Genomic DNA, 27,490 nt, shown 5'->3' with positions numbered 1-27,490 from the left:
CCGGCTCTAAATACTGCCAACTAGAGGTCTTCTCGTGTCCCAAAATTGAGATCCAAACAAGAATTGGATGCATAAAATTCAACTCCAGACCSGACAGGATCCGGTCATAAAAATAACATAATAATCTGACCTGAAACATGTCCGAGTAGAGAGAGAATTGGATTCAAATCGGGTTGGGTCTGTATCCGACCCAAATGAATCCAAAACAGAGAGAAATGCAGCTTTATTGCTAAATGTTTTGGACTTGCATTTTCGGTTGTAGGCCTATCTAAAATAATTGATTTGTGGTCTACAGCTTAGTATTTTCATAATGACATCTCTATAATTAGATGGAGAACATTTTGAAGTTTTTAGAATTTTGTGTGATTTTTTTTTTTCAGACAGAGCAGTGAATAATTCACTTTGTCTAACCTAATATTCTGTATTATTTTACTGTGCAACATTCAAATCTAGCCTATTGAACTGTTTTGATGAACATTGGTTTAGACTAAAGGTAGGCTACGGCCTGTTTGACCAGCAAGCTCCACCCTGAGACATGCCTATATAGAATACTGTAGACCCCACCATATATTATAAAAGAGATGGCGCAGAAGAAGAGTAGAATAAGAGAATGTCAGCAGGAGAAACTAGGAAGAGGTCGAAAAGGGGGTGGTAGAAGAGGGTGGGAGGTAGGAATCCTTGAAGATTCCTCGCACTGACAAAGAAGCATTGCTCGGGTCAGGGATGGGTTGGACCATTCATCGCTCCGCTTCCCTCTGCTTGCAGAATCAGGTTTAAATATAGTATGTGATGCAAGCTCTTGGATCAGCTCACCCTCTTTTTCCGCACTGGCCCAAACAGTAAAAGTAATGACATCATGACTAATAGGGGCTGGCTGTCTATCCCATCCTTTGACTTCTGCTGCTGAGTGCCAAGCGATTTGCAAATATGAATCCCTCTCAATGCCTAACCAGGCCATTCTATCTTCCAACTGACTCTCATCTCCACTGAGACATTGTGTGCCCGCTGTTATGGTAACAGAACGAGGAGGACTATTGTGATTGGCTCCCGGGTTGTCCTTGCCTTGCTTGTTTCTGGGCGGCATTGCCTTGCCTGAGGCGTTGCTGGAGGGTAATTTTGTGACTAAGCCATCATACTAACGGTTCAGCCCGTTCAGAACATTTTCTCTTCTGCGAACTGCGGTGATAACAGCCCAGTTTTGAACACGAGCCCAGTCGGAGAATGAAGTGAACTGGTGATTATTCTCCTAATCTCCCTCGATAAGGCTCATTCATTATGGGAATATGTCCTTCTCTCTGTCACACTGGAGATGAAACAAACGTTGTACTGACTGTGCATGTACAGCAACTAGGCCTACTGATTGTTGCACTTTGGGAATGTTGGTCGTCTGAAAGCCTTCAAGTTTCCTCCAGGCTCTTGGAAAGGTCACGGTGAACTCTTGGTTGCCGCTGCCTTGGGAACTGGGCTTGTTCCAAAGACATGCTCCACAAACCACTGCAAACATTCTGCCCCTTCCTGCTCTGCTCAGCCCATGAACAAGCTCTCTCTCTGGGGCTAGAGGGAGCTGGAGGGGAGTGGGTGGGCCTGGTGCAAGCTTTGGGAGGAGTGTGGATTGAGCCACCACTTGCATGCTTAATGGATAGCCTGGACTCTTGTCACAAAGTGAGAAGACCTCCACTGCTTTTCTACTTTATATTCAGTTCAGACTGGGATTACTGGCAACATAAGTGGTGCTCTTGTGTGAGAACTAACCTGGTCCAGATTGCTATGTGTTTAGCCAACTCCTCCAAACTTGATATCTGTATAGGCTAGATGTAGATGATGTGATCCAAGTGGTCGTGTCCTCAGAGCCCTCACTTTCAGGATGGGGTGATACTGTATGTATGATGTGGTTTGAGGTTAATAGCATGCATGTAGGCTATGGTTCTAGTTATTTTCCCTCCCAAAGGGATCACTAGCTTTCCACTGGAGCACGAGATCAAAGCCTGGTTACATCAACCCCTTCCTTGTCCAGGCGGTTCACCTCAACTCYCCTCTTCAAGTTCTCCCCCCCATTACCTCACTAGGAGGCAGCTTTCAAGAAAGGTTACCATTTTTATCAAATAAACACTTTTAATCCTCCAATTTACTCTTTTAATTCCTGTTAATATTCAACCAATATGATAAATTGAAAGAAATATGTCAATTTTCTTATTCCAATAGGCTTACATTTATCCATATCTACTGTATTATGGTTATCAATAGCATTATCCTAGCATATTGGTAAACATCTGCTCCAGACCACGGGTTTTAAGACTGTGTTCACATGGACCCATTTACCCGTTGGCCCACACAGAAATAGTGGCTCGTCAATTAGACACAGAGGAAGGAAGTGGTCACGGTTAAAAACAGAAGCAGAGGATGGCAAGGGGAGCATTAGCATGAATGCCCTGATGTTTATTTGAGTGATTCCTCACGAAACTCAAACTAAAAATGACCTTGATTGTTTTTGGGGGGTGGATTTTCACAAAATGTAATCCATCGAATAGTCCTTTGGAGCAAGGATTGTTGCTATAGTTAATTCTAAAGATTGTATTTCTATTAATAATGTGAAATGAACAGCTGTACAGAAATACTCATGCCAAATTATAGAGGAACTTATTGAGGCATTTAAACCCTTTAAATCCGGGTTAACTCTAGGACTGGATGGCTTACCAGTTGAGGTACTGTATACCAAACCTTATTTCATGCACTCAGAGGACCATTATTAGCATGGTTTAACCACTCCTATAAAAGTGGTAGATTATCAGACACGTAACAAGGTCTGATTTCAATATTACTGAAAGAGGACCCGGTTGGTAAATACAAAGATCCAGTCAATAAAAAAAATAATAATTGTGGTCCCTTATACTTCAGTGTTGTGACGATTAATGTCTAGCATAGTGCATATATTTTAAAAGGTATTTTCGGATATTATTCATCCTGTTCTTCTCTGCAGATCTTCTCACGCTCTGTCAGGTTGGATTTGGAGCGTCGCTGCACAGCTATTTTCAAGTATCTCCAGAGATGTTCAAACTCTGGCTGGGCCACTCAAGGGCATTCAGAGACTTGTCCCGAAGCCACTCCTGCATTGTCTTGTTGGAAGGTGAACCTTCTCCCCATAGCAGGTTTTCATCAATGATCTCTCTGTACTTTGCTCKGTTCATCTTTCCCTCGATCCTAACTAGTCTCCCAGTCACTTGCCGCTGAAAAACATCCTCACAGCATGACGCTGCCACCACCATGCTTCACCGTAGAGATGGTGCCAGGTTTCGTTCAGACGTGACGCTTAGCATTCAGGCCAAAGAGTTCAATCTAGGGTTCCTCAGACCAGAGAATCTGGTTTTTCATGGTCTGAGTTTTTTAGGTGCCTTTTGGCAAACTCCAAGCGGTTTGTCATGTGCCTTTTACTGAGGAGTGGCTTCCATCTGGCCACTCTACCATAAAGGCGTGATTGGTAGAGTGCTGTAGTGATTGTTGTCCTTCTGGAAGGTTCTCCCATCTCAACAGAGGAACTCTGGAGCTCTGTCAGAGTTACCATCGAGTTCTTGGACACCTCCATGACCAAGGACCTTCTACCCCGATTGGTCAGTTTGGCCTGGCGGCCAGCTCTAGGAAGAGTCTTGGTGGTTCCAGACTTCTGCCATTTATGAATGATGGAGGCCACTGTGTCCTTGGGGACCTTCAACGTTGCAGAATTTTTTTGGCACCCTTCCCCAAATCTGTGCCTCGACACAATCCTGTCTCTGAGCTCTATGGACAATTCCTTCGACCTTATGGCTTGGTTTTTGCTGTGACATGCACTGTCAACTGTAGGACCTGGTGTAAACAGGTGTGTGCCTTTCCAAATCATGTCCAATCAATTGAATTTACAACAGGTGGACTCCAGTCAAGTTGTAGAAACATCTCAAGGATGATCAATGGAAACAACAGGATGCACCTGAGCTCAATTTCGAGTCCCATAGCAAAGGGTCTGAATACTTAATTTTTTTTTTTTTAATTGCAAAAATAAATAAATAAAATAACTGTTTGCTTTGACATTATGGGGTACTATGTGTAGATTGTTGGGAAAAATATTTTATCAATTTTTGAATAAGGCTGTAACGTAACAATGTGGAAAAAGTCAAGGGGTCTGAATACTTTCTCAATGCACTGGAGATAATATAAGACAGTTACTTGAAACAATATAATAATAATATAACAATATAACACTATGAAAAATCTGGGAAACCAGGCCTGTTATTCATAGCTGACTTTGAAAAAGCTTTTGATAAGGTACGACTGATACAGTTGAAGTCGGAAGTTTACATACACCTGAGCCGAATACATTTAAACTCAGTTTTTCACAATTCCTGACATTTAATCCTAGTAAAAATTCCCCGTTTTAGGTCAGTTAGGATCACCACTTTATTTTAAGAATGTGAAATGTCAGAATAACAGTAGAGAATTATTTATTTCAGCTTTAATTAATTTTTTCGCATACCCAATGGGTCAGAAGTTTACATACACTCAATTCGTTTTTGGTAGCATTGCCTTTAAATTGTTTAATTTGTGTCAAACGTTTCGGGTAACCTTCCACAAGCTTCCCACAATAAGTTGGGTGAATTTTGGCCCATTCCTCCTGACAGAGCTGGTGTAACTGCYTCAGGTTTTTAGGCCTCCTTGCTCGCACACGCTTTTTCAGTTCTGCCCACAAAATTGTTAWAGGATTGAGGTCAGAGCTTTGTGATGGCCACTCCAATACCTTGACTTTGTTGTCCTTAAGCCAATTTGCCACAACTTTGGAAGTATGCTTGGGGTCATTGTCCATTTGGAAGACCCATTTGCGACCAAGCTTCAATAACTTCCTGACTGATGTCTTAAGATGTTGCTTCAATATATCCACATAATTGTCCATCCTCATGATGCCATCTATTTTGTGAAGTGTACCAGTCCCTCCTGCAGCAAAGCACCCCCACAACATGATGCTGCCACCCCCGGGCTTGCAAGCCACCCCTTTTTCCTCCAAACATAACGATGGTCATTATGGCCAAACAGTTATATTTTTGTTCCATCAGACAACAGGATATTTCTCCGAAAGGTACAACCTTTGTCCCCATGTGTAGTTGCAAACCGTAGTCTGGCTTTTTTATGGCGGTTTTGGAGCAGTGGCTTCTTCCTTGCTGAGCGGCCTTTCAGGTTATGTCAATATAGGACTCGTTTTACTGTGGATATAGATACTTTTGTACCTGTGTCCTCCAGCATCTTCACAAGGTCCTTGGCTGTTGTTCTGGGATTGATTTGCACTTTTCGCACTAAAGTACATTCATTTCTAGGAGAAAAAACGCATCTCATTCCTGAGCGGTATGATGGCTGCGTGGTCCCATGGTGTTTATACTTGCGTACTATTGTTTGTACAGATGAACGTGGTACCTTCAGGCGTTTGGAAATTGATCCCAAGGATAAACCAGACTTGTGGCGATCTATAATTTTTTTTTCTGAGGTCTTGGCTGATTTCTTTTGATTTTCCCATGATGTTAAGCAAAGAGGCACTGAGTTTGAAGGTAGGCCTTGAAATACATCCACAGGTACACCTCCAATTGACTAAAATTATGTCAATTAGCCTATCAGAAGCTTCTAAAGCCATGACATTTTCTGGTTATTTTCCAAGCTGTTTAAAGGCACAGTCAACTTTGTATGTAAACTTCTGACCCACGAATTGTGATACGGTGAATTATAAGTGAAATAATTTGTCTGTAAACAATTGTTGGAAAAATGACTTGTGTTATACACAAAGTGGTTGAAAAACGAGTTTTAATGACTCCAACCTAAGTGTATGTGAACTTCCGACTTCAACTGTATACAAATGCCTGGAATATTTCGAATTTTGGAGAATATTTTATACAATGGGTTAAAATTATGTATAGTAACCCTAGGCGTAAAATWGTAAATAATGGCTACTTCTCAAAGTATTAAACTGTCGAGGAGTAAAACAWGGTTGTACACTATCGGCATATCTTTTTCTTATGGCCTCCGAATTGTTTATTATTAAAATCTGATCCAACAATAATACCAAGGGGCTAGAAATCCAGGGCTTAAAAGCAAAGCTGTCGTTGTATGCTGATTCATGTTTTCTTTTAAAACCACAACTTGTATCCCTCCACAGCATCATAGAGGATCTAGATATTTTTTACAACCAGATTATGATGTGTGTGTACAGTACCACAGTGTGTACAGTACCATTCAAACATTTGCTCACACCTACTCATTCAAGGGTTTTATTTATTTAAAATATTTTCTACATTGTAGAATAGTGAAGGCATCAAAATTATGAAATAAACCATATGTAATCATGTAGTAACCAAATCAGTGTTAAACAAATCAAAATATATTTGCGATTTGCGATTGTTGTTCAAAGTAGCCACCCTTTACCTTGACAGCTTTGCACACTCTTGGAATTCTCTGAACCAGCTTAACCTGGAATACTTTTCCAACAGTCTTGAAGGAGTTCTTACATATGCTGAGAACTTGTTGGCTGCTTTTCCTTCACTCTGCGGTCCAACTCATCCCAAACCATCTTTATTGGGTTGAGGTCAGGTGATTGTGGAGGCCAGGTCATCTGATGCAGCACTCCATCACTCTCCTTCTTGGTCAAATTGCCCTTGCACAGCCTGGAGGTGTGTTGGGTCATTGTCCTGTTTAAAAAACATCTGATAGTCCCAATATGCGCAAACCAGATGGGATGGGGGATTGCTGCAGAATGCTGTGGTAGCCATGCTGGTTAAGTGTGCCTTGAATTCTAAATAAATCACAGACAGTGTCACCAGCCAAGCACCTCCACACCATCAGACCTGCTCCTCCATGCTTCACGGTGGGAACCACACGTGGAGATAATCTGGTCTGAACCAAAATATGAACGCAACATGTAAAGTGTCGGTCCCATGTTTCATGAGCTGTAATAAAATATCCCAGAAATGTTCCATATGCACAAAAAGCTTATTTCTCTCAAATTTTGTCCACACATTTTTTTACATCCCTGTTAGTGAGCATTTTTCCTTTGCCAAGATAATCCATCCACCAGACAGGTGTGCCATATCAAGACGCTGATTAAACAGCATGTTCATTACACAGGTGCAACTTGTGCAGGGGACAATAAAAGGCCACTCTAAAATGTGCAGTTTTTTCACTCAATACAATGCCACAGACATCAAGTTTTGAGGGAACGTGCAATTGGCATGCTGACTGCAGGAATGTCCACCAGAGCTGTGGCAAAATAATTTAATGATCATTTRGCTACCGTACGCCACCTCTAACGTCATTTTAGAGAGTTTGACACTATGTCCAACTGGCCTCAACCGCAGACCACGTGTATGTGTGAGGGGTTCCTGATGTCAACAGAGTCCCCCATGGTGGCGGTGGGATTATAGGATGGGGAGGCATAAGCTATGGACAACGAACACAATTGCATTTTATCAACGGAAATTTGAATGTATAGAGATACCGTGACGAGATGCTGAGGCCCATTGTTGTGCCATTCATCTGCCACCATCACCTCATGTTTCAGCATGATAATGCACGGCCCCATTTCACAAGGATCTGTACACAATTCTTGGAAGCTGAAAATGTCCCAGTTCTTCGATGACCTGTATACTCACCAGACATGTTCCCTTTTGAGCATGTTTGGGATGCTGTGTACGACAGCGTGTTCCAGTTCCCACCAATATCCAGCAACTTCGCACAGCCATTGAAGAGGAGTGGGACAACATTCCATACCCTATAATTGCAAAATAGTTGAGATTTTTGATGTACCGATTCCATGGCATGTGGTTTATGAACTGATACTCAAAATGACACCTCATTTAAAACTTTTCATTTTAAATTATACAAAAGTCTTGCAACAATATAATTTTAGAAAGATGGGGGATACAACCATCCCAGCTCTGCAGATTTTGCTGAGAAGACTGAGGATCATTTGTTTTTGTTCTGTCCATATGTAGCTTGTTTTTGGTCGCAGGTTCAGGAATGGCTGAAGAATTGCTACATTTACCTGGAGCTAACTCTGCAAATAGCACTGCTGGGTGATCTGAAAAGTCATAGTCAATTGATCAATAATATAATAATACTCTTTGCTGTTCACTTGTGCTGAAAAGATGGGTGTTCCATACACTAATGGCTCGGTATAATACTGTATGTTTCCTTGGATTTGTTCTAGACCTGGGGACTGTGAAAAGACCCCTGGTGGCGTAAGTGTGTGTGTGTCAGTGCTGTTTTAAGTTGACTATGCAAACAATTTGGAATTTCCAACACATGAATGTTTCTTATAAAAACAAGAAGTGTCGCAGTCAGTCTTTCATCAACTCTTTGCCAAGAGAGACATGGCATGCATTGTATTAATAAAAGCCCTCTGATTACAATGAAGAAAAAGTCATGCAAGTTTGTTCTGGGTCAGCTGCAGCTTAACTAGGTCTTAATTTGTAGCACTTGACCATAAAACTGGACAATAATCAAGATGAGATAAAACTAGAGCCTGCAGCACTTTCTTTGGAGTGTGGTGTCAAAAAAGCAGAGCATCTCTATTACGGACAGACCTCTCCCCATCTTTACAACCATTGAATCTATATGTTTTGACCATGACAGTTTACAATCAAAGGTAACACCAAGTCATTAAGTCTCCTCAACTTGTTCAACAGCCACACTATTCATTACTAGATTATATAATTTAGGGAATGATTTGTACCAAATTCAATGCTCTTAGTTTTAGAGATGTTAAGGGCCAGTTTATTACTGGCCACCCGTTCCAAAACAGACTGCAACTCTTTGCTAAGGGTTTCAGTCACATCATTAGCTGTGGTTGCTGATGTGTACATGGTTGAATCATCAAATCAAACATATTTATAAAGCCCTTCTTACATCAGCTGATATCTCAAAGTGCTGTACAGAAACCCAGCCTAAAACCCCAAACAGCAAGCAATGCAGGTGTAGAACCACTGTGGCTAGGTAAAACTCCCTAGAAAGGCCAGAACCTAGGAAGAAACCTAGAGAGGAACCAGGCTATGAGGGGTGGCCAGTCCTCTTCTGGCTGTGCCGGGTGGAGATTATAACAGAACATGGCCAAGATGTTCAAATGTTCATAGATGACCAGCAGGGTCAAATAATAATAATCACAGTGGATGTTGAGGGTGCAACAGGTCAGCACCTCAGGAGTAAATGTCATTTGGCTTTTCATAGCCGGTCATTAAGAGTTAGAGACAGCAGGTGCGGTAGAGAGAGAGTCCAAAACAGCAGGTCTGGAACAAGGTAGCACGTCCAGTGAACAGGTCAGGGTTCCATAGCCACAGGCAGAACAGTTGAAACTGGAGCAGCAGCACGGCCAGGTGGACTGGGGACAGCAAGGAGTCATCAGACCAGGTAGTCCTGAGGCATGGTCCTAGGGCTCAGGTCCTCAGAGAGAAAGAAAGAGAGAAGGAAAGAAAGAGAGAATTAGAGAGAGCATACTTAAATTCACACAGGACACTGGATAAGACAGGAGAAATACTCCAGATTTAACAGACTGACCCTAGCCCACCGACACAAACTACTGCAGCATAAATACTGGAGGCTGAGACAGGAGGGATCGGGAGACACTGTGGCCCCATACGACGATACCCCCGGCAGGGCCAAACAGGCAGGATATAACCCCACCCACTTAGCCAAAGCACAGCCCCCACACCACTAGAGGGATATCTTCAACCACCAACTTACCATCCTGAGACAAGGCCGAGTATAGCCCACAAAGATCTCCACCACGGCACAACCCAACCGGCCAAGCCAGACAGGAAGATCACGTCAGTGACTCAACCCACTCAAGTGACGCACCCCTCCTAGGGACGGCATGGAAGTGCATCAGTAAGCCAGTGACTCATCCCCTGTAATGGGGTTAGAGGCAGAGAATCCCAGTGGAGAGAGGGGAACCGGCCAGGCAGAGACAGCAAGGGCGGTTAGTTGCTCCAGTGCCTTTCCGTTCACCTTCACACTCCTGGGCCAGACTACACTCAATCATATGACCTACTGAAGAGATGAGTCTTCAATAAAGACTTAAAGGTTGAGACCGAGTCTGCGTCTCTCACATGGGTAGGCAGACCATTCCATGAAAATGGAGCTCTATAGGAGAAAGCCCTGCCTCCAGCTGTTTGCTTAGAAATTCTAGGGACAGTTAGGAGGCCTGCGTCTTGTGACCGTAGCGTGCATGTAGGTATGTACGGCAGGACCAAATCGGAAAGATGGGTAGGAGCAAGCCCATGTAGTGCTTTGTATGTTATGAATCATCCAAGTACATGGACACACACTAGAGGGCTTAGAGATATTCCCTGCGGTACACCATACTTTATGTGGTTGACATTAGAGAAGCTTTCAATCAATCATCAGTAATTTGTGTTGAGTTTCGTTCTCTATAAGCATGCTGAAAGTCTGTTGTTCATTTGTTTACAGAGAAGTATCATTGTATTTGGTGAAACACCATTATTATTATTTTTTTTCAGTTTGCTAAGAGCAGGAGCAAGCTGATAGGTCTGCTGTTACAACCAGTAAATGCTGCTTTACCACTCTTAGGTAGCAGTCCAACGTACAAATGTGGTTTTAGTGCATACCAGGAGAACTCTACCTYCCCAAATGCATAGTGCCAACTGTAAAGTATGGTGGAGGATAAATAATATACATTCTAGAGTATTCTGTGCTTCCAACTTTGTGGCAACAGTTTGGCCAAGGCCCTTTCCTGTTTCAGCATGACAATGCCCCCTTGCACAAAGCGAGGTCCATACAGAAATGGCCATAATTTTGGAATGAGGTGTTCGWCAAGCAGGTGTCRACATACTTTTTATGGTGATTTTCTGTTATGTCACAGTGCCTTGCAAAAGTATTCACCCCCTTGGCGTTTTTCCTATTTTGTTGCATTACAACCTGTAATTTCAATTGATTTTTATTTAGATTTCATGTAATGGACATACACAAAATAGTCAACATTTGGTGAAGTGAAATGAAAAAAATAACTTGTTTCAGAAAATTCCACAAAATAAAAAKCGGAAAAGTGGTACGTGCATATGTATTCACGCCCCTTTGCTTTGAAGCCCCTAAATAAGATCTGGTGCAACCATTTACCTTCAGAAGTCACATACTTAGTGAAAAAAAGCCACCTGTGTGCAATCTTAGTGTCAAGTTATCTGTCACATGATCTCAGTATATATACAGTTGAAGTCGGAAGTTTACATACACTTAGGTTGGAGTCTTTAAATCTCAAGTTTCTTGTTAACAAACTATAGTTTTGGCAAGTCMGTTAGGACATCTACTTTGTGCATGACACAACTAATTTTTCCAAAAATTGTTTACAGACAGATTATTTCACTGTATCACAATTCCAGTAGAAGTTTACATACACTAAGTGCCTGTGCCTTTAACCTCTCTAGGGTATGTGGGACGTTAGCGTCCCACCTCGTCAACAGCCAGTGAAACTGCAGGGCGCCAAATTCAAAACAACAGAAATCCCATAATTTAGATCCCTCAAACATACAAGTATTTTACACCATTTTAAAGCTACACTTGTTGTAATTCCAGCGAAAGTGTCCGATTTCAAAAAGGTTTTATGACGAAAGCACACCAAACGATTATGTAAAATCAAAAATGTCAAACTGCTTATGTAATACAACTTTAGGTATTTTTTAACGTTAATAATCAATAAAATTGAAGATGGGATGATATGTGTTCAATACAGGATTAAAACGATATGTAGCATGCCTTCTGTTTTATTGAAGCGCATGTCCAGGACACCTGGAGTGCCTCGGCTTCAAGATGGCCGTATTTCTTCATTACACAAAGGAATAACCTCAATCTATTTCTCACGACTGTTGACATCTAGTGGAAGCCGTAGGAACTGCAAGCAATTTGCTTAGAAATCTGGTTTCCCAATGAAAACTCATTGAAAAGACAGTGACCCCCCCCAAAAAAAAGTCTGAATGGTTTGTCCTCGGGATTTCGCCTGCTAAATAAGTTATGTTATACTCACAGACATGATTCAAACAGTTTTAGAAACTTCAGAGTGTTATCTATCCAAATCTACGAATATGCATATCTTATCTCCTGGGGATGAGTAACTGGCAGTTGAATTTGGGTATGCTTTTCATCCAAACGTGAAAAAGCTTGGAAAATTCCAGAAAATGATGTCATGGCTTTAGAAGCTTCTGATAGGCTAATTGACATAATTTGAGTCAATTGGAGGTGTACCTGTGGATGTATTTCAAGGCCTACCTTCAAACTCAGTGCCTCTTTGCTTGACAACAATGGAAAATCAAAAGAAATCAGCCAAGAAAAACAATTGTACACCACCACAAGTCTGGTTCGTCCTTGGGAGCAATTTCCAAACGCCTGAAGGTACCACGTTCATTTGTACAAACAATAGTACGCAAGTATAAACACCATGTGACCACACAGCCGTCATACCGCTCAGGAAGGAGACGCGTTCTGTCTCCTAGAGATGAACGTACTTTGGTGTGAAAGGTGCAAATCAATCCCAGAACAACATCAAAGGACCTTGTGAAGATGCTGGAGGAAACGGGTACAAAAGCATCTATATCCACAGTAAAACGAGTCCTATATCGACATAACCCGAAAGGCCTCTTAGCAAGGAAGAAGCCACTGCTCCAAAACCGCCATAAAAAGCCAGACTACGGTTTGCAACTACACATGGGGACAAAGATCGTACTTTTTGGAGAAATGTCCTCAGGTCTGATGGAACAAAAATAGAACTGTTTGGCCATAATGACCATCGTTATGTTTGGAGGAAAAAGGGGGATGCTTGCAAGCCAAAGAACACCATCCCAACCGTGAAGCACGGGGGTGGCAGCATCATGTTGTGGGGGTGCTTTGCTGCAGGAGGGACTGGTGCACTTCACAAAATAGATGGCATCATGAGGCAGAAAATTATGTGGATATATGGAAGCAACATCTCAAGACATCAGTCAGGAAGTTCAAGCTTGGTCACAAATGGGTCTTCCAAATGGACAATGACTCCAAACATTCTTCCAAAGTTGTGGCAAAATGTCTTAATTGCCTATAATTTCCACCTTTTGCACAACAGCATATGACATTTATTGTCAATCAGTGTTGCTTCCTAAGTGGACAGTTTGATTTAACAGAAGTGTGATTGACTTGGAGTTACATTGTGTTGTTTAAGTGTTCCCTTTATTTTTTTGAGCAGTGTACATACATACATACATACGGCTCCAAGTGGCAGCAGTTGTCTAAGGCACTGCATCTCAGTGCTAGAGGCGTCACTACAGACCCTTTTTACTGGTACTGTATGTTGAAGAGGGTGGGGCTTAAGCTGCTTCCCTTTCTCACCCAATGGCCTGTTGAAAGAAATGTGTTTTTTGCCAATTTTTACCACACACTTGTTTGTGTACATGGATTTTATAATGAATGTTTTTCCCCCAACACCACTTTCCATCAATTTGTATAGCAGACCCTCACGCCAAATTGAGTCAAACGCTTTTTTGAAATCAACAAAACATGAGAAGACTTTGTCTTTGTTTTGGTTTGTTTGTTTGTCAATTAGGGTGTGCAGGGTGAATTAATGATCTGTTATTTGGTAAAAAGCCCATTTGTAATTTGCTCAGTACATTGTTTTCACTGAGGAAATGTACAAGTCTCTGTCTTTGTCAGAGAGAGGCTCCCATTTCCTCTGTGTGTCTCTGCCAGCTTGAGAGAGAGTAACGGAGATAAAGGAGAAAAAAATGATGGACAAATGAAGTGAGAAAAAAGGTTGAGAAAAGCGAGGGATGGATGAGAGAAAGAGAAACCGAGGGACAGACCATGAGAAATGGGGTTCATTCAATTCCAAGAGAAAGAGGGACAGAGAATGGAAGTTGAGTGCAACCAAGAGCGAGTGAGAGTATTGTCATCCTAAAATCCTTAAATGGCCATCTTTTTGTTGTCATTTCCTTTATGACAACCACTGGTCTGAAAGGATCTGATAGTTGAGAACAAAAAAGTAAAATCCTCTCAGCACTTTTAATCTGCAGCATTAGTGGTTGGAGTGTAAACAAGGATGGGCAGCTATTCTAGATGATTGGGAAACAGACCCAGAGGAAAGTGACAGAGCGAGACAAGGAGAGGGAGCAGGAAAGAGAGGGAATTTATTTATGTATTCCGCACACAGCAACGCTGCCCCTTCAGCGTACTCTTGAAATAGAATCCCCAGCAAAATAGTGCAGCAGCCCCACCTACACAACAACCCTCACACAAGCACGTGCACAAACACACAGCAATTGTAACGCTGATCCATCCAACACCTGGTGAGCGGTCCATCCTGACAGTAAAGGGCGAGGGGTGAAGTTTTTCCACCCTGGGCGTGACCCCATGGTGAGGGAGAAACTGGAGGGGTGTTCGGGGGGAGGACGTGTCCTGTGCCCTCTATGCAGAAATCTCCCCTCACTTCCTGGCCCCAGACCACGAGCGGACAATAAATAGGCATGTTAGTGTTGGACTCGGGTTCAAGGAGACAAGTCATGTTGAGCAACTGGGCCCTCTTAGAAAGGAAAACGCTTTAGCGTAAACAGACCTCCGACCTGGCAGTCTCCACTTACTTCAGCACTTTGTTCCTCACTCCTGTGTAGGCCTACAGTGCATCCAGTGCATCCAGTGCAGTACAGTGCATCCAGTGCAGTACAGTGCATCCAGTGCAGTACAGTGCATCCAAGGCCTTATATAGTATTGTGTCTGCTGGAGCGGGCTCGAAGGAAGGTGAAATCAGAATGCCATGCCTGCAGATGGAGACAAATTGAGGTCAAGGCAAGATCTTAACCTGCGGTACTGGTGAGAGTCATAGGGTTTTAATGAAAAATATGATTCAACAATGCCGTCAGAATGAGAAAAAAGCAATTGACTTATTCGGTGAGGGGGATGGAACTTTTTAACGTTATCCTTATATTCTTTCAGTGAGTCATGGTTTGTCTCAGAGAGAAGTGTAGCGTTGGGCGTGTCAGTGGAGATGAGGTTGAATAATTGAGTTAGCCTAATATTGTGTAGTGTTATTTGCTGCAGGCCCAACATATTCTATCAAAACCAAACTTAACCAAATCTAAAAGGCCTTTGCCTTGTGGACAATCTCACTAGTTCTCCATTGTTAAATACAGAAACAATATTATCTCACCCAATATGAACACACAGGGCATATACCTATGTCAATACTTATTTTATTTAAAAAATATATATTTCACCTTTTATTTAACCAGGTAGGCTAGTTGAGAACAAGTTCTCATTTACAACTGCGACCTGGCCAAGATAAAGCAAAGCAGTGCGACACAAACATCAACACAGAGTTACACATGGTTTAAACAAACATACAGTCAATAATACAATAGAAAAACTCTATATACAGTGTGTGCAAATGAGGTAGGATAAGGGAGGTAAGGCAATAAATAGGCCATAGTGGCAAATAATTACATGTGCAAGTAGAGATACTGGGGTGCAATGGAGCAACATAAATAACAGTATGGGGATGAGGTAGTCTGATAGGCTATTTACAGGTGCAGTGATCTGTGAGCTGCTCTGACAGCTGGTGCTTAAAGCTAGTGAGGGAGATATGAGTCTCCAGCTTCAGTGATTTTTGCAGTTCGTTCCAGTCGTTCCAAGCAGCAGAGAACTGGAAGGAAAGGTGGCAGTAGGAGGAATTGACTTTGGGGGTGACTAGTGAAATATACCTGCTGGAGCGCGTGCTACAGGTGGGTGCTGCTATGGTGACCAGTGAGCTGAGATAAGGCGGGGCTTTACCTAGCAAAGACTTATAGATGACCTGGAGCCAGTGGGTTTGGCGACGAATATGAAGCGAGGGCCAGCCAACGAGGGCATACAGGTCGCAGTGGTGGGTCGTATATGGGGCTTTGGTGACAAAATGGATGGCACTGTGATAGACTGCATCCAATTTGCTGAATAGAGTGTTGGAGGCTATTTTGTAAATGACATCGCCAAAGTCAAGGATCGGTAGGATAGTCAGTTTTACGAGGGTATGTTTGGCAGCATAAGTGAAGGATGCTTTGTTGCGAAATAGGATGTGAGTCTGGAAGGAGAGTTTACAGTCTAACCAGACACCTAGGTATTTGTAGTTGTCCACGTATTCTAAGTCAGAACCATCCGGAGTAGTGATGCAGGATGGGCGGGCACGTGTGGGCAGTGATCGGTTGAAGAGCATGCATTTAGTTTTACTTGCATTTAAGCAGTTGGAGGCCACGGAAGGAGAGTTGTATGGTATTGAAAGCTCGTCTGGAGGATAGTTAACGCAGTGTCCAAAGAAGGGCCAGAAGTATACAGAATGGTGCCGTCTGCGTAGAGGTGGATCAGAGAATCACCAGCAGCAAGAGCGACATCATTGATGTATACAGAGAAAAGAGTCGGCCCGAGGATTGAACCCTGTGGCACCCCCATACAGACTGCCAGAGGTCCGGACAACAGACCCTCCGATTTGACATACTGAACTCTATCGGAGAAGTAGTTGGTGAACCAGGCGAGGCAGTCATTTGAGAAACCAAGGCTGTTGAGTCTGCCGATAAGAATGTGGTGATTGAGTCGAAGCCTTGGCCAGGTCGATGAATACAGCTGCAAAGTATTGTTTCTTATCGATGGCGGTTATGATATCATTTAGGACCTTGAGCGTGGCTGAGGTGCACCAATGGCCAGCTCGGAAACCAGATTACATAGCGGAGAATGTACAGTGGGATTCGAAATGGTCGGTGATCTGTTTGTTAACTTGGCTTTCAAAGACCTTAGAAAGGCAGGGTAGGATAGACATAGGTCTGTAGCAGTTTGAGTCTAGTCTGTCTCCCCCTTTGAAGAGGGGTATGACCGCAGCTGCTTTCCAATCTTTGGGAATCTCAGACGACACGAGAGGTTGAACAGGCTAGTAATAGGGGTTGCAACAATTTCGGCAGATAATTTTAGAAAGAATGGGACCAGATTGTCTAGCCCGGCTGATTTGTAGGGGTCCCGATTTTGCAGCTCTTTCAGAACACCAGCTATCTGGATTTGGGTGAAGGAGAAATGGGGGAGGCTTGGGCAAGTTGCTGTGGTGGGTGCAGAGCTGTTGGCCGGGGTAGGGGTAGCTAGGTGGAAAGCATGGCCAGCCGTAGAAAAATGCTAATTGAAATTCTCAATTATCGCAGATTTATCGGTGGTGACAGTGTTTCTCAGCCTCAGTGCAGCGGGCAGCTGGGAGGAGGTGTTCTTGTTCTCCATGGACTTTACAGTGTCCCAGAACTGTTTGGAGTTTGCTACAGGATGCACATTTCTGTTAGGAAAGCAAAGGCTATCTTTTTCGAACTGCCTGAGTATATTGGTTCCTAACTTCCCTGAAAAGTTGCATATCGCGGGGGCTATTCGATGCTAATGCAGTACGCCACAGGATGTTTTTGTGCTGGTCAAGGGCAGTCAGGTCTGGAGTGATCCAAGGGCTATATCTGTTCCTGGTTCTACATTGTACTTTCCATTTCTCTAACAACCTGCTATAACATGAAAACCCCAAGTCTCTGCATTGAGGATGCTAACAGGGCTCTTAATGATGCTAATGGTAAGCTGTCGCTTGGTAAACCAGCCCAAATCTTGGGTCACTGACTAATGACAATCATAAAATTATAAGATTTCAGTTTCTTATTCTTATTTTTGCCCTATTCATGTACCATTGGCTAATGTGCCTTATCTGGCTGGCTTGAGCGGCAGGGATCTGTGAAGTTCCCGCTAAACGAGGGAGCATGTAACATAATTCCTCTATTTCTGCTTTCCTGAGCCCAGTGTGATGCACACAGGGCCACCGGGCCTCTGGCCGCCCAGGTTATTTTTCTATTTATTTAATGTGTTTGAGCAGCCCGGTCTCCAGAGGCCCTTCCCTCTCTTCTCCTCCACACGTGGAGCTGTGCCTGGGCAGGAATCTGGCAATCTGTTCCAACTCTTCTATGAACACTCTCTAACTCTCTCTCTCTCKCTCACTCACCTGGGGACTTTGCTCACACCTGTCCCCCTCTCTCTGCCTCTCTTCCTGCAGGGAAAATGTTTGGCTTATGGCCTCTTTGGACACCAGTAGCTTGTGTCCGTCGGAATCAGCTGTATCTGGTTGTATAACTGGAAGGGATCCACAGACAAGGAGGGAAGGGATCCACAGACAAGACATCCTACATGCGTAGTAACCAGGTGAGTCAAGTTGGACTTTACTGCTGAGCTTATTCTGCGATTTATTTAGCAAATGTCAATGGTTTTTTGAAGGTTGTTTGACTGAAAGTGTGGCTTCAATCTTTCCGAAACTGACCTGATCGTAATAGCTTAACGAGCCTTGTTTTTGCGTTCAGTTAGTATCATCTTTTGGCTGCTACACCATCTTTTGGCTGCTACACGAATTGCAGAGACATAAATGGGATGCCATACATAACACAGTCAGACCTCTTACAGAGAGAGTCAGCTAGATAGAGCATGTTTCTATGTTATGAAACCAGCCACAGAGCGAGTACGCTAGATAGGGTATGTTTCTATGTTATGATACCAGCCACAGAGCGAGTACGCTAGATAGGGAATGTTTCTATGTTATGAAACCAGCCACAGAGCGAGGACGCTAGATAGGGCATGTTTCTATGTTATGAAACCAGTCAAAAGCCTCCTGTCGATATCAGGCCAAAATCACTCTCCAGCAGTGGATATTCAGGGGCCCCCCAAACAATAAAGATAGCATATGATAGCAAAATGTGTACAATAGCAGGAAATTTGCTTTAAAACTGAATATTTTTCTCTCACTCGCATGGTAAAATGTGTAGAATAGCATTATAAAACWGAATTTTTTTTCTACACGAATTGTGTTGAAATGCAGGAAGTTAGCCGTTTTCAGATTATTAATAATTTTGTGGGCCCCCTAGATAACACATGATAGCAAAAGGAGTAGAATTGTAGGAAACTGCAACATTTTCTCTTGCCTCATAACAAAATGTGCATAATAGCATTATAAAACTGCAACTTTTTCAATGTGTTGAAATGCAGAATATTAGCTGTCGCCCCCCCCGAAAAAAAGAATGTTTTCCAAACAATAAAATTATAATTGGTGCTCCGGGTAGTCCGGCCTGCTTTGAACTCACCCAGTTGTCATGGATCAAAATAATGTGTGTATGTGTGTGTGACACCCTTGCTGAGAGTCTGGGACAGGTTTTCCATCTCTGCTGAAGCGCTGGGAGGCAAAGAGGAGGAGGGAGATTGGAGAAGGGGCCGAGGATAAGATGTGGGAACTTATTCCCTGCCTGGAAACCCCATGGAAAACAAACAAACAAGCGTTATTACTAACAAACCGGAGAACTAACCAATGGCTGCGACTGTGGAGGAAATGAGCCCTGCTTAGCCAAAGCCTCCCACGGTAGGAAGGGACAGGTCACCATCAAGAACATGCCATGTACAGTTCATCTCTGAATCTGGAGAGCTGATTTTCCTGTCTCCAGACATCACCTCCCAGAGCCTCTATACGGTTGATTCTTTCAACCATATTTTATTTTCAAGCTCTCATTCCCTCATTAAATGGTCAATATTTAATACTAACATTAGATAGTAATACTTCTACCGCCCCTCCTATCGTGAGGATATGGCTTCATTTTTACAGACACTGCTCTCCTGAATTATCCCTCTGTGTCACCTACGGAGGATTACAGCTATTTCTGTCCCTGTGTTACAGGTAGATAATATAGAAGAATATAAACATGAATATTGAAAATATATAATTTTTGATTTGGCAATTGTTTCAATATATTGTTGAACATAATATACTCTATGGGCATATCAACGTTTCAGTGGTATCTCTGCTACTTTTAGGGTTATGATCTAATTTGTAAGCATTACCGACCGAGTGAATGTAAAAATGGATTCAAAATGGTCGACCTATGCTTGTGATTTGCAATGATACAAGTAAAAGGAGGGCTGTGATTGGTTGCATTGCCTACTATTCCAATTTCTCTGTATAACTTGGGCCACTTTAAAACTAGCGGAGACCCCACTCTAGGACTTTAATATGCCAGTAGCGTATATTACAGTGAGCTCCAAAAGAATGTGTCGTGTGGATGGAAAAACTCAATGTGTGCGCGATGGTGCACGCGGACGAGAAAATAGCAAACTTGCAGGAACTTGCACAAGTTTTCACAAGTCTGAAACAATCAAATAGATCAAATGGGACAGGATAAGCAGGGAAGGGAAAGGGAGGGGAGAGTAATATGGCAAATATGAAGTTGTTTCAAAACACGAGGAAACCAAGGAGTGACGGCTTCGTTGACAGAGAATTCAGGCAGATAGGAGAGTGACGTACAGCACAAATGAACAGGTCAGAGCCGAGGTAATAACCTGTGATAAGCATGTATGACCTTATTGAGTGATTCCTCACAAAACCCAAACAAAAAAGGCCATGATTTATGAATTTTCACAAAATGTAATCCATAGAATAGTCCTTTGGAGGAAGGTTTGTTGACATATATTTGCCATGTGTATGTAAAAGCATAATTGAGAAATAATGAATCAAAGTTGCCATATTTATGACATTTTTGCCTTACCAGGGCCTCCTTTAAGACACCATAGTGTTTAATCTGTAAATGCTACACAGCAAAAAGTGGTGTCATATGAAGAAGCTTTACCGCCTGCTCTGTAATATTTTTGTTTCAATAAAACATGAATATTGAAAATATATTTTAAATTAATTTGACTAATTGTTCAAAATAGTGTTGAAAATACAGTGAGCTCCAAAAGAATTGGAACAGTGACACATTTGTTGTTGTTTTATCTCTGTACTCCAGAACGTTCGATTTTATACAATAATGATGAGGTTAACGTGCCGACTGTCAGCTTTAATTTGAGTGTATTTTCATCCATATCGGGTGAACCGTTTAGTAATCACAGCACTTTTTGTGCATTTAGAGGACCCCTATTTAGAGGATCAAAAGTATTGGGACAAATTCACATAGTGCCTACAGAAAGTATTCACACCCGTTGAATTTTTCCACATTTTGTTGTGTTACGACCTGCATTTTAAATGTTTTTTTAAAAACTACACACAATACCCCATAATGTCAAAGTTTTAATTATGTTTTTCAAAATGTTAACAAATTATTTAAAAATGAAAAGCTGAAAAGTCTTGAGTCAATATGTATTCAACACCTTATGGGAAGCGTAAATAAGATCAGGGGTAAAAATGCTAATTGCTCTGAGATACGAATAATATTACTACACAAATCAGACGCGTAACGTTAGCTAGCAAGCCAGCCGGCTAACGTTAGCTAGCTAGCTAACAGTACGCTTTAACTTGAAATYAAAACGAAAAGTATCTGAAAATGTAGCTAGTTAGACTATCTTACCCACATACATGGATGGACGGTTCTCCCTCTCTGTCACGGATGCCATGGTTGCCTTAGTTTGAAAATATATTAAAGACCTGTCTCCGGATTACAACAGCCTTCTGTGTGCTCTCTTTTCGACTCTGTCTGCATATTTGCAATCAAATTCCAGTATTTTCTCTATCTCCTTAGTTATCATTAGCTTTTGCAGTTCTACTACATGATATCTTAATAAAAAACAGCGTTAGAAAGGATTACCTACACATACTGATCAGCTCATGTTATAGCCAGAAGGTGCTACATGACAGACCAATCCAAACTCATCTCTTGGCATGTTCATTCCATTCATTATCTCAGCCGATCATGGCTAGCGGGAAGGTTCCTGTCTTTTTCTGTGGCTAAACCAACTAGGCTCATAATTTAACAATTTTATTTGTATTTACAGATGGAATACAAGTTTGTTATTAAGGCACATGAAAGTTCACATGTTCCAGAAGGCATTTCTACACCCCAAAAAATGCATTTTGATAAAAATAAAATAAAGTTTACGTTCAAATGGCTCTCTGTGAAGTAGTGACCTTCGATATACGCCTTTACTGAAACGAGTCACATTTGTAGATAGGTAAAATAAAATAAGTAGACATTGAATATCCCTTTGCGCATGGTGACGTTATTAATTACACTTTGGATGGTGTATCAGTCACAACAAATATACAGGCGTCCTTCCTAACTCAGTTGCCGGAGAGTAAAGAAATCGCTCAGGGATTTCACCATGAGGCCAAAGGTGACTTTAAAAACAGTTCAAGTTTAATGACTTTGATAGGAGAAACCTGAAGATGGATCAACAACGTTGTATTTATTCCACAATACTAACCTAATTGAAAGAGTGAAAAGGAAGCCTGTACAGAATAAAAAATCCATTCCAAAACATGCATCCTGTTGGATTTGATACAAAGGCACTAAAGTAATACTGCCAAAAATGTGTCAAAGCAAGTTTTTTTCCTGAATACAAAGTTTTATGTTTGGGGCAAATCCAATACAACACATTACTGAGGGCCACTCTTCATATTTTAAAGCATAGTGGTGGCTGCATCATGTTATGGGTATGCTTGTAATTGTTAAGGACTAGGGAGTTTTTCAGGATAAAACATTTATTGATTGGAGCTAGGGCTGGGCAGTATACCATGTTTTGCGATATACCGGTATTGATTCACGGACCGGTTTGGGTTTTTACTTCTATACCGGTATTTGAATGTTTGGTTTGTTAAATGTGATACACACTGTGTAACGTCCATTTTTATAGTTTACTTCTCTACTCATCTCTCTCCACTCTATGCCGCTTTCCACGCATACCTAGCCACGCCCCCTGTCACTCAAGGAGCGCATTTGATGTTCCTCACACATGAGACACTTGCGTTCAGTCTGCATGGTCATTGCAGCATATGCAACACTGTTGATGACAATGATGCAGTTGTCACTTTGCTTTTTTAATATAAATTTACTAGCGTTCCATAATTGCACTATTAGCTTCTGTTTCTTACATCTGCAAACAGCTAGTTTATTGTGTGTAGACGGGTGGGGAAAAAATCGATTTAATCAATTTTGAATTCTAGCTGTAACACATCAAAATGGGTACTAAGTCAAGAGGTATAAGTTTTGTATTTGGTCCCATATTCCTAGCACGCAATGACTCTACAAATTTGTTGGATGCATTTGCTGTTTGTTTTGATTGTTTTTCAGATTATTTTGTGCCCAATAAATGAATGGTAAATAATGCATTGTGTGATTGGAGTAAATTTGATTGCAAATAAGAATAGAATATGTTTCTAAATACTTCTACATTAATGTGGATGCTACCATGATTACAGATAGTCCTGAATTAATTGTGAATTATGACGAGTAAGAAAGTTACAGACTCACAAATCATACCCCCAAGGCATGCTAACCTCTCACCATTACAATTTTTTTTTAATTGGGGGGGAGAGTGATATTTGTTCCTGCTAAATTGAAGGAACTATGTACAGAAAGTTCACCCAATAGGGATGAGAGAACCCTCAAATAAAAGTTTAGCTATTTAGCATTATGGAGTCTAAAAGGAGGCCTGCTTATGGCCAAAATGTAATAAATATGCCAACTTTGATGAATTATTACTCAATTATGCTTTTAGATACATGTCAAATATACGTCAACAATCCTTCCTCCAAAGGACTATTTTGTGAAAAATCATAGTCTTTTTTTGTCTGTGTTTTGTGAGGAATCACTCCATAAAGTCATACATGCTTATCACCTTATTATGACTTTTTCTGCTGTTATGGCTCTGAGTATTTCCTTTGTGCTGTGTGTCACTCTCCTATCTGCCTGAATCAACTGTCAATGAAGCGGTCATTCCTTGCTTTGAAACAGCTTCATARTTCATATTTGGCATATTCCACTACCCACCCTTTCCTTCCCTGCTTATTTTGTCCTACTTTATCTATTTTGTTGTTTTTGAGACTTTTGAAAACTTGTGCAAGTCCCCCACCCCCCACAAAATGTTTTTTTAACTAATCATTACTTTTGGCCTTACTGCTATTAGCCCATACACACACATTGAATAACAGATTCACTACATGGAACAACAGATAGTCCGCCGAAAAAAGTGTATGTCCTATATCTGAGACTAAAGGACACATTTCCACCGGTCTAATGTCCATTGCTCGTGTTTCTTGGCCCAAGCAAGTCTCTTCTTCTTATTGGTGTTCTTTTAATAGTGGTTTCAACCATGAAGGCCTGATTCACAGTCTCCTTTGAACAGTTGATATTGAGATGTGTCTGTTACTTGAACTCTGTGAAGCATTTATTTGGGCTGCAATTTCTGAGACTGGTAACTCTAAAGAACTTATCCTTTGCAGCAGAGGTAACTCTGGGTCTTCCATTCCTGTGGCGGTCCTCATGAGAGCCAGTTTCATCATAGCGCTTGATGGTTTTTGCGACTGCACTTGAAGAAACTTTCAAAGTTCTTGACATTTTCTGAATTGACTGACCTTCATGTCTTAAAGTAATGATGGACTGTTGTTTCTCTTTGCTTATCTTCTAGTTCCTCCCAAACCCGGATCCGGGAGCACCCCCCACCAGTAAAAAAGCTGACTAGCATAGCGTCACAAGTAAATACTAGCATCTAAATATCATTAAATCACAAGTCCAAGACACCAGATGAAAGATACACTTCTTGTGAATCTAGCCACCATTTCTGATTTTTAAAATGTTTTACAGGGAAGACACAATATGTAAATCTATTAGCTAACCACGTTAGCAAAAGACACTTTTCTTACTCCACCATTTTTTCACTCCATCAGTAGCTATCACCAATTCGACCAAATAAAGAAATAAATAGCCACTAACCAAGAAAAAACTTCATCAGATGACAGTCTGATAACATATTTATTGTATAGCATATGTTTTGTTAGAAAAATGTGCTTATTTCAGGTATAAATCATAGTTTACCATTGCAGCCACCATCACAACTCGACTAGAATAACTACAGAGAGCAACGTGTATTACCTAATTACTCATCATAAAACATTTCTTAAAAATACACAGCGTACAGCAATTGAAAGACACAGATCTTGTGAATCCAGACAATATTTCAGATTTTCTAAGTGTTTTACAGCGAAAACACAATATATCGTTATATTAGCATACCACATGTGCAAACATTACCCCAGCATTGATTCAAGGCAAAAAGAGCGATAACGTTATCTTCACTAACCTTCTCAGAATTCTTCAGATGACACTCCTGTAACATCATATTACAACATACATATAGAGTTTGTTCGAAAATGTGCATATTTAGCCACAAAAATCGTGGTTATACAATGAGAAAAGTAGCCAAGCTGGTCAGAAAATGTCGGGCGCCATCTTGGAAAGACACCTAGTCTAATCAATAAATAATCATAAACTTGACWAAAAAATACAGTGTGGACAGCAATTGAAAGACAAATTAGTTCTTAATGCAATCGCTGAATTACATTTTTAAAATTAACCTTACTGCGCAATACAGGGTGCGCCAAAGCGAAGCTACCCCCAAAAAATTGGCGGCTTATGCGTTTAACATTTTTCAACAGAACAACGATTTATCAGCATAAATAGTTCTTACTATTAGCTGAGCTTCCATCAGAATCTTGGGCAATGTGTCCTTTCTCCGGTCTAATCGTCTTTTGGTCGAAAGATGTCCTCTTGTCCTGTCGAAATGGCCACTAACGTTCGGCATGTACCGGAAAAGTGTCCAACTCTTGAAAGTGCGTCACAAAGAAATGCCAGAAAATCGCAATAAACTGCTATAAACTGCTATAAGTCGGTTTAAATTAACTACCTTATGATGTCTTTAACACCTATAACGAATAAAAACATGACCGGGGATATAGAACTTGCTAAACCAAAGCTTGGAAGGAGGCCAGTCCGACGTCCATCGTGCGCCAAGCGCAGGGCAGAAAAGAAAGGTACGTCCGCAATTTGGGTTTATATAAAGTCCCAGATTGCGCAACCGACCCCATTCAAATTGTCACCACTTACTGACATCTAGAGGAAGGCGTAGGCAGTGTTTGTAGCCCCACAGCATTCACAGGGACTTATAAACTGACCTGGGAACAGAGGCCAAGATTTCTGAAATCTCACTCCCTGGCATGAAAAGTGCTGTAGAATGAGTTCTGTTCCACCCACAGACATAATTCAAACGGTTTTAGAAACTAGAGATTGTTTTCTATCCAATAGTAATAATAATATGCATATTGTACGAGCAAGAATTGAGTACGAGGCAGTTTAATTTGGAAATGTAAAAAAAAGAATAGTGCTAACAGCTCCCCCTATTGACAAAAGGTTATTTGAGCTGTTCTTGCCATAATATGGACTTAGCCCTGTTTGGTAAAGTACCATCTTCTGTATACCACCCCTACCTTTCACAACACAACTGATTGGCTGAAACGCATTAAGAAGGAAAGAAATTCCACAAATTAACTTTTTAAGAAGGCACACCTGTTCATTGAAATGCTTTCCAGGTGACTACCTCATGAAGCTGGTTGAGAGAATTCCAAGAGTGTGCAAAGCTGTCATCAAGGCAAAGGCTGGCTACTTTGAAGAATCTCAAGTATTTGATTATTTTTACACTTTTTTTGGTTACTACATGATTCTTTATGTTATTTTATAGTTTTGATATTTTCACTATTATTCTAATATGTAGAAAATAGTACAAATAAATACAATTCCTTGAATGAGCAGGTGTGTGGAAACTTTTGACTAGTACTGTACATATTCGTGAGAGTATCACCTTTACACAGAGGTGTAATATTAGTTTGTAGCCCAAACAGTTTGGACACTACAGACATAAGTTGGCAGATCGGCTATACCGACCTCAGACGAGTTCCAGCAAAATTGGGAACACCATTGTGTTCGTGAGAGTCTCAACTTTTCATAGACAGGTAATAGTTTGTAGGCCAAACCGTTCGGAAGCTACAGACTGTTTTTTGAGAAGACCGATTTCCGGGATTTCTCATGGTCTGACAAATACCGCTCTAGCTTTGTCACCTTTCACCACAGATGCGGAAGTGTTACATTGGCGGATGCGGTGGATTGAGAGACCTACAGTACAAAAAAACATATGTCTATCTTAAATTGACAGATTTTTATGGGATTTTTTTWAAATTATGCTAAGTTCATTTCCACTGGGGCGTGGACAACGACCTTAAGGGGTTTAAAGCTTCTTAAAAGAAATTAAGTTAATTTACAATCATCTGAAAAATAAGAATCTCAATAAAAACTACAAAGATATGTCAAATCAGGTAATTCCAGTCTGAAAGAATGCTTTGAATTAATTTCCCTCGGTCATCGGGTGTGTGTTGTCACACTCCATTCTAACGAGTCCTTGTTACGACAGAGGAAAACAGAAGGCACGTATGTGTTCCTGAGAGTCGTAGCTTTCAGGAATGGGGGTCATAATATTTTAACTTAAACCGTTCAAAAGCTAGAACCAAATTCATATGAAGAATGAATCCACATGCAACATAGGCCCTAGAAACCACACTATGGACATTCACCATAGTGCTAGAAACCACACTATAGACATCCACAATAGTGTTAGAAACCACACTATAGACATCCAC

At 41.4% G+C, this 27,490-nt stretch overlaps 1 protein-coding gene across 1 annotated transcript in view; it reads left to right on the top strand.

The window, feature by feature from the left end:
• The window catches only part of peak1 (pseudopodium-enriched atypical kinase 1), a 250,762-nt gene that overhangs the window by 33,234 nt on the left and 190,038 nt on the right, over positions 1 to 27,490 (top strand). Inside the window, exon 3 of the mRNA XM_070442912.1 lies at positions 18,056 to 18,201. The gene's annotated coding sequence lies outside the window, so the exon portion shown is untranslated. The remainder of the gene's footprint in view (positions 1 to 18,055; positions 18,202 to 27,490) is intronic.

This window comes from Salvelinus sp. IW2-2015, linkage group LG4q.1:29 (assembly GCF_002910315.2).
Source record: "Salvelinus sp. IW2-2015 linkage group LG4q.1:29, ASM291031v2, whole genome shotgun sequence".
Classification (NCBI taxonomy): Eukaryota; Metazoa; Chordata; class Actinopteri; order Salmoniformes; family Salmonidae; genus Salvelinus; species Salvelinus sp. IW2-2015.
Note: the sequence above shows the minus strand (reverse complement) of the source record. Positions and strands in the feature narration are given on the sequence as shown.